The following is a 6658-nucleotide window of genomic DNA, read 5'->3' as shown; positions in this document are numbered from 1 at the left end:
ACTTACACTTCTTCAGTGTCAGACATTTTGAGCTGAGCCCCCTAGATCTGCAATCAAGAAAGAGAAACCGTCTCTTAGAACAGCCACATATATAAGGAGCATTGCTTTTGCTCTTGCAATTTAAAGTATGCCTCAAGTAATGAAAACCATGACAGAAATAGCACCCAAAACTAATGCCGTTTATAGTCACCAAAATTATAGGGTAGGGAGCACTGTTGCCATCCAGCAGTCTGCGTAGCAGCATCAGCACCTGTCCATGTGGTAATGGAGATGAACCATACTGTCCCTTCAAAGCCCATCTCATGCTTCTGGGATTTACATGTTGTATTGACTGTTGATTTGCCCAGTCCAGAAAAAATGCTAAACAAATGTCTGCCACATTTTGAGGACTCCAAGCATTGCAAACATTTTAAAAACACAAAAGTGGCTGTTGGCATCAATTATATCCAGATGAATCCAGGGAGAATGTTATGAAAGTCTTCATCTGAGCCATCTGCTAGAAGAAAAACTGGCTGGATTCTGTAGTCAGTGGTACAATGATTCCCTGTCACCCTATTAGTGACCTTGAAGAAAGTAGGTCACAGATGTCAAGCTCTCATGGAGTGAGAGTTCCCCTTTTTGATACTTTCAGGGGTGAATTCATAAGAATATCTGCTCTCCAACCAAACAGCCAGTTACATTAAATTGGAATGGAAAAGGCCACTTTTAACTATATATTAACATTGACCACCGCCAGTGGGCTGATATCGCCTCAAACCGTGCATCTTGGCGCCTCACAGTTTGGCGGGCAGCAACCTCCTTTGAAGAAGACCGCAGAGCCCACCTCACTGACAAAAGGCAAAGGAGGAAAAACCAAACACCCAACCCCAACCCACCAATTTTCCCCTGCAACCGCTGCAATCGTGTCTGCCTGTCCCGCATCGGACTTGTCAGCCACAAACGAGCCTGCAGCTGACGTGGACTTTTTACCCCCTCCATAAATCTTCGTCCGCGAAGCCAAGCCAAAGAGAACATTTTAAGGAGTAATCGCGAATATTGAACATCAGAATATTAAAATCTGAAATTACATATTTTCCCTCAAATAAAATAAATTAGGTTTGATCTTGTTGGGTATTGCCAGTGATTCCAAACAGAAATGTCAGGGTTGAGGGATGTATGCAATGGCACTGCTAAACCTGGAAGTAGTGATTTGCTGGTAGATTTCAAAGGCCAAATCAGTAAGTTTCCTCACTGCTGCATCCCCATGGAGTTTCTGCAGACTGGGCTAGAATCTTCTACCAATGGCTGTTGAATGACTTTGATTGTGAGAAGATGTATCCAAAGTTGCACCCAAAATCTTGAATTCCCTTACTCTGCGATTCTGCTTCAAAGGAATCGAGTATTGTTTGCTATAAGCAAACATTCCTGGCTGACCCTTCGAGGGTCTTTAAATTCTATGCTTACAGCAACATGCTGCGATGGTTCAGATGATTTACAATGGGCAAAATTGCCTTTGGCTTCTGCAGAGGATCCAGACCCAGCTCAGGACCTGAGAACACTCTGATTTCATTGGAGATTGTCAGCTTTCAGATGAGGGGGCCAAAAGGGAAATCTTTCTATGATTTATTTTACAGTACAGCCATGCGCCACATGACGTCCATTCAGACAATGTCTGACCGCATATACATCTGTGGTCTCATAATGTTATAATAGAGTTCAGAAATCCCGATTGGAAAAAGGGACACGTGGACATAACCATACGTAGCGAATGCAACAGCTTCCCACATGCAACACGTATATCTCAGCCTACAGACTCACCCAACACTGCAAGCTCCAGTTGTGGTAAGTGCAAATTACAAATACATTAGTGTATATTTACAATGTATTATTGTATTATGTATACACTATTGTACAGTATTAACATACTCAACTCATATTACCTTGCCAGATACATTAGCTGAAATACAGTACTGTATGTACACAGTATCTTGGCTATTTAGTCAATACAGGTACACTAGAGTATTCCATATAGATTTGCTAAGTATATACTGTAATATGGTTTTCACACAACATCCATATTGCATAATGTCCTATTTCACAGATGCATGACTGTAATTCATTTCATATTTGTATGGCTGTTTGGTCTGTCGAGCCTATGCCAGCTCTCCGATCAATTTCATCAATTATGTTCCCTCACTTATTTCCCTGAATACACTCACCCACACCCATTAACACCCTTGATTTTCCAACTACCCACCTCATAAGGAGTCAGTGAACCAACTACCCAGCACATCCCTGGGACGTGGGAGGAAGCTGGAGCACCTGGGGCAAGGGATAAACACATTGTCACATTATCAGCTTCTTTTTGATATAATTTTAAATTATGCACCCATTTCAGTCATTTTAAAATATTTTTCTCTGTCATACTGAAGAAAAATGATAAAAATCATCAACAAATTTAACATGATGGAGGAATTCAATGGGTCTGATAATTTAACTTTTAACAATGCTGTCTGGAAGATGGAAGCTAGCTTACCAAATTACTATTTTACCAACTTCTTTGGTAAGGTAGTAAAAGACTATTGGTTAAGGTACATGACCTGGACTAATGAATCCCAAGAGAATTCTAAGATTATGTACTTATATGGAGCAGTCTGATCAAATGTTTGAGAGACCTAGGCACCTGAAGGTATAATAGATATGATTTGTAAGCCATGAGAAGACTCTCTTGATAGCGAGACTACCTGGTCATGGCAGTGCTTCTTGCTGTAAATGAGTTCTCGTGCTTTGCAAAGTATCTAAAAAGTCTGTGCAGCTGTATTTGTGTTTGCTGCCCAACAACCAAAAGGTCCTTTTTGACAGATCACTCATTGTGAGAAATAGAATAGCCAACGTTTTGGTTCTGAACTCTTCATCAAGGCTGCCTCTTGTCAAATGGTGAAGAGTTCAGACCCAACACCTCAACCATTATTTTTCTCTTACTGATGCTGTTGGACCCACTGAATTGTTTTTATTTTGCTCCAAATTCCAGCATCTGCAGTCTTTCCTGTGCCTACAGGTTTTATAGCTCTTGAATTGCTGACTGCTAAGGCCTACCAGTAAAGCTTGGAGCCGATCCTCTTTACTGCACCACTCGGGCCATAGCAGGGGCCTCCACAATTGTCTGCACCACTGAAAGTGTCCTACACATTCAAACCAATTATATATGGCAATAGGATGGATATTTATGCCAGAGAAAAGCAACCTATATACTTGTTTCATTAGAAAGAAAACAATAAGGGCCTAGAATCAGAGTAAATGAACATTAACTTTGGGCAATGAAACAGGATAATTGCAGTCAATTACAGTTATGGCAGCTCACAAATACTAGCTGTTTGAATCATTTCAACTATTTTCCATGACTGTCAGCAAATCTGGAAGAACCTCACTCCAGGCAGAAATCAGTTAGCTGTCAAATTCCGAGTGCAAAAAAAAAGGCATGAGATTCATGCTATGTTTTACATTCTAAATGGACGTAAAGGAGAAGAATTCAACTCTAGCCAGGTGAATAGGCATGATGCATTGAGAAAAGCCCCAAAGCACAGGAGGTGGGCATCCTTCAGCATTTATTGAGCCGGAGACAAACAGAAGGCTCCGCATGAGGACCACCCTGCGCAGACCTTGGGTCCACCCGCCGCAAAGAGCAGAGCGGCTGAGCACATTTCCATTTATAAGCACCTTGAAGTTCAGCAAGAAGACTTGGGCTGTGACGCCAACAGCTGGGAATGCTGAACCCTGCTTTGGCAAGATCCAATTTCCACGTCTTCAGCTTCTGGCGATCGCTCGGATATTTGTCGTTGAGCCGCTCGACCTCCTAATTAGGTGATGGCTCTTTAAGACCATCCGTGTGTGGGTGGGACAAGGCGCTGGGGGGGGGGGGGGGGGGGGTTGGGGGGGGCTGATGGCCCGTTCAGCAGCAAACGCTCCGTGAACGCCAGAGGCCAATCACACGAGTTGTTCCCATTTAAAAAGAGATTCTGACCCTGTGGCAAATTATTAAACAACAATTTGCCGATATTCTTCAACTCTGACTGCAGGCTATTTTCACATACATGTCGGCTTTCAATCTTTTGCAGTTCTCGTTCACATCTGAACGGTGATCGTCAAATGTATTTATATTTATTTAGCAAAAGCCACGCACGAAATAAATTAATACGATTCTCTGTAATACAGAGCAAGAAATTAAATAATTCCTTGTCATCCTCGGGATCTAACATAACATGGTCGTGTTAATGTTGCTTGAGACATTCGCTGGGTTGATCACTCGTCCGCTGCAAAACAACGATTGCGCCCACAAGCTCCCCGTTCCCTCTCCCGTCCGCTGTCCCGTTCTCTCATCCCCAGCGCTCCCTCTTTTCCGAGTTGATTCCCATCTTTCCTTTCTCTCCACCTCCCCGCAGTTTTCTCCGGTCCAATCCTATTATTTTTCCACATCGGGATTTCTTTGAACTCTGCGACTGGGTCCACCCCCACCGAACGATCTACCGCTTCTTTCCCTCTCCCCAAGTTCCTGGGCAAACGGGGGCAGCCCAATCTGTTTCCACCTCCCCTGGGCACAAGACGGTCTCCCACTGGTATTATTCTTCACGCCGCTTAAGGTGGTATGCGAATGGGAAGGGAAGGTTGAGAATCACTGCTCTAGACCCAATTGTTACTGACATATTTTGCTTGAGAAAAATTGTAATTGGCCCATTTCCTTTGGAGTTATGAAACAGTGTGGACATGAGTCAATTAGGTACGATTAAAACAGTCGTTTTCAAACTTTTTCTTTTCACTCACGTACCACCTTAAGCACCTATGTTTCAGAGATTGCTTGTGAGTGAGTGCAAGGGGACAGTTTGAAAACCTCCTCTATAAATAGATGAGCCCCCATCACATTCTACATGAAGTGGGTCCTGTCCTCTCTGAAGGTAAAGGTTCCATTATTGTCACGTAATACTACATTTAGAATGTAACATACACGAAATTCTTTAACTTCTGTCTACAGTAAGGCAGACAGAGAGCCGCAGCTGCCCTCACATACCTACAGCACCTGGTGTTCCTAGGCGGACTGATCTGTGCCTGCTTAGCCTTTGGGATCAGGCAATCTCAGGCATATTCAGGCTAGTAGGTGCTATATTGGTTCTCAAAGCTATCAAGCCGAATTTAATCCAAAATATTCAAGCAAGAAACCCCATCATTTAATATCAGGACTAGCTGCTCTCCAGCAAGTCTCCAACTCCCCCAGTTACACTATACAGGAATTACAACCCAACAAAGCGAACAGTGGCTCATCCCAAGGATCTGTCCATCCATCACTGGTCACCTGCTATTACTCACCCAAAACAAATGTACACATAATACCCATATGATTTGTTAATACCCGTGATCTTAAGAAAATTTCTGCGGAGAAATGGGCCGTTATGAATCTTACCGCGAAGGATAGAAGGGAGATCCCCGGTGGCTTTGCCAAGAGGTCGGGTCTGCTGCACTCCACGGACTGAATATGCCCTGGTCTTATAGTGAAACACGATCTTCAGGGAACTCGGATTGGTCCCATCCTCCCAAAGAACATTGGGAAGGAGAGGTGGGGGGGGGGGGGGGGGTGGAAGTTCTCCTAATTTAGCAGCTGAAAGAACGGTTCCGGGAGTGCGGAGGACAGGAACAAGTTGAGAGGTGTGTATTGTTTGTGGGACTTCAGAGAGCTCTGAGTCCTGCTGGAGCCAAACTGAGGAAATGTGAAGGATGGCCACAATATTATCCCGCTACTCCCAATTCTTCGAGGTCAAAGGTTTATCTTCAGAGGCTGACTGGTCTGCTGTGTTTTCTCGGAGGGTTTTGTCCTTTTGTTGTCAATTAGAAGTTTTCCCTTAAGCACGTGTAATGTTTTCCCTTAATCACATGCGGGTGTGTCAGCTTTTCCTGCGGGAGTTAGCAAATTGTGCCTGGTAACTCAAATACTCACTCAAGAAATGACTTTTCCCAGACAACCCGAATTTTGACTCTTCACCTCAGCGCCACTTTTGGTTTAACTAAGTATTGAATGACTGTCAAGTCCTGGGTTGTGCACACATGGGACCCAGATGGCTAGATTGCCCAAATTGTCATTTTTCAAAGACTCTGCCAACGAACCGTCAATAGTTGGATCTCTAGTTGGGAAATGTGAAATGGGACAGTGTTAGGAAGGGAGACGCCGGCTGTTACAAAACAGATTGTGAAAATACATTGCAGAATGGGCCTCCCTTTATCGGAATTTATTCACAAAATAGTCACCCCCCCCCCCCTCCCAACCAACGAGAGAGCATTCAATTTCAGTACAGGGTGGAAGTAACTAACAGTGAATTCGTTCAACTCCTGAACAATTTCGCACGGATGTGATTAAGCGGCGTGGTTAAATAATTGGGCTGGGCTGTAAAACGATCGAACACGCATACAAATTGATCCTCTCCCTGACCCAGCCACACACCATCTCTTCCCCCACCTCGGGGACTTTCTTCGCTCATCAACCATGGAACCTCCTACACGCCTGCACCCCTTCCCACCCCGCGTCCGAACGCACAATGGATACTTTTCACCCCGCCCCGCACACTCGAGGAGCCGCGACGGCCTTCCCTTCAGATCCCAAACCAATAGGAGCCGACGTTCTCCCGACCGGAGTTAA

General features: G+C 44.3%; 1 protein-coding gene and 1 long non-coding RNA gene across 3 annotated transcripts in view; one reads left to right on the top strand and one right to left on the bottom strand.

Annotated features, from left to right (window-relative positions):
• On the bottom strand, positions 1-6478 carry LOC138743402 (uncharacterized). The gene is made up of 3 exons (XR_011344858.1): positions 6464-6478; positions 5432-6146; positions 1-47 (listed from the first exon to the last, which is right to left on the bottom strand). It is a non-coding gene; the product is annotated as an uncharacterized lncRNA (long non-coding RNA).
• prr33 (proline rich 33) overlaps positions 5027-6658 on the top strand; it is a 33020-nt gene continuing 31388 nt past the window's right edge. For both annotated transcript variants that reach the window (XM_069898706.1, XM_069898691.1), the window contains exon 1: positions 5027-5124. The gene's annotated coding sequence lies outside the window, so the exon portion shown is untranslated. The remainder of the gene's footprint in view (positions 5125-6658) is intronic.

This window comes from Narcine bancroftii, chromosome 1 (genome assembly GCF_036971445.1).
Source record: "Narcine bancroftii isolate sNarBan1 chromosome 1, sNarBan1.hap1, whole genome shotgun sequence".
Taxonomy (NCBI): Eukaryota; Metazoa; Chordata; class Chondrichthyes; order Torpediniformes; family Narcinidae; genus Narcine; species Narcine bancroftii.
This window is presented reverse-complemented; position numbering and strand designations above follow the sequence as displayed.